Raw genomic sequence first — 1,426 nt, 5'->3', positions numbered from 1 at the left:
ACATTCTAAAAAAAATTAGGGGTTAAACTTTTAAGTTAACGTAATTTAAGAAACTTATGATTTTTATATTATCAAGAGTTTAATTGAGCTAGGTCGATTCAATCTAGTGAACCCAAGAATTGAACCGAACCAAACAACCTAGTTAGTAACATGATTTAGTGGAAGCATTTTCATGCAAAGTAGAAGCAATAATGGAGGGTTTGGAATAATATAGTTTTCACACCTTGTTTCTCGAGTGAATATTGAAATAATATAGTTTTCATGTTAAGTTTTGCACGGAAGAAAGAAAGACTGGGATGTAAAGTATTATTTCAATTTGTTTGTAATATATAACAATATATAAAATTACATGTTCAGCAAGAGCTTCAATCAACACTGGAGGGTTACTTCTGCAACCACTCTAAAGGTGCTCAAGATCACAACGAGTTAGATAAAACAGCTCTAGAACTTTGAATCCAATAACTTGAGTTTGACGATCTCTCTTCTTGTGGAATCTGCATAAAATAGGAAAACCATTCCAAAACAAATTTTTATAAGGGGTTCTATGGTGTAGTGGTTAGCACTTTGGACTTTGAATCCAACGACCTGGGTTCAACTCCCAGTAGGACCTTTATGAAATGACCTTGATGCAAAAACACAAAATAAGGAATGACAACACAATACATTTTAAAACAAAAAGGTGTTACCTAGCATTCGATGTGAAGACACAAATTTTCTTGAGGCATAAGGTGTAACATTCTTGAGTTATTCCAAACTTACTTGCTCCGCTTCATGAACATGACCTCTCCTTGAGGTATTGTTGTTGGTTCTCAATCTTGTATGTTTCTAATGTAATCATTTAAACCCATAATAACTAGCATGAGTTTTAGGTTCCGAACTTGCTCCAACCAACCTCTCCTTGAGGTATTGTTGTTGGTTCTCAATCTTGTATGTTTCTAATGTAATCATTTAAACCGATAATAACTAGCATGAGTTTTAGGTTCCGAACTTGCTCCAACCAACTTGAAATCTTGAATTTATTCTCATGTCATATAAAATAGACCTCACAGAAAATAGTTAGTAATTTGGAGCATGTCTAAACCTTGAGCTAGGAGATGACTTCTTGTTTAGTTTGGAGCATGTCTAAACCTTGAGCTAGGATTTGACTTCTTGTTTCGTTTTCAGGAACTAAACCTTAGAGGTTGTCATGTCATGCATCGTATTTTAACCATGAAAACTCTTCCGAAGTAACTCTTAGTTTTCTCCCCATGAGTGCATAGGTGGCGTTGTCATAATCGTGGCATCCTGCTAGCAAATCGTGGTGCAGGGCATCTCATTTAGGTGAGGGAGATAATAAGTTCATCATGGAATCATGCTCATGGTACATATACCATAGCATCCCACCTAAAGAGAAATAGGGGCCTCGCGGTACACTTCGTGAAGTGAG

General features: G+C 35.9%; 1 non-coding gene across 1 annotated transcript; it reads left to right on the top strand.

Annotated features, from left to right (window-relative positions):
- The first annotated feature begins 538 nt into the window (after positions 1-538).
- Positions 539-610, top strand: TRNAQ-UUG (transfer RNA glutamine (anticodon UUG)). Its single transcript has one exon. It is a non-coding gene; the product is annotated as a tRNA-Gln (tRNA).
- Positions 611-1,426: the final 816 nt, after the last annotated feature.

This window comes from Cucurbita pepo, chromosome 10 (genome assembly GCF_057944985.1).
Source record: "Cucurbita pepo subsp. pepo isolate OVF chromosome 10, ASM5794498v1, whole genome shotgun sequence".
Classification (NCBI taxonomy): Eukaryota; Viridiplantae; Streptophyta; class Magnoliopsida; order Cucurbitales; family Cucurbitaceae; genus Cucurbita; species Cucurbita pepo.
The sequence above is the reverse complement of the archived record's forward strand: the minus strand, read 5'-3'. Positions and strand labels throughout refer to the sequence as shown.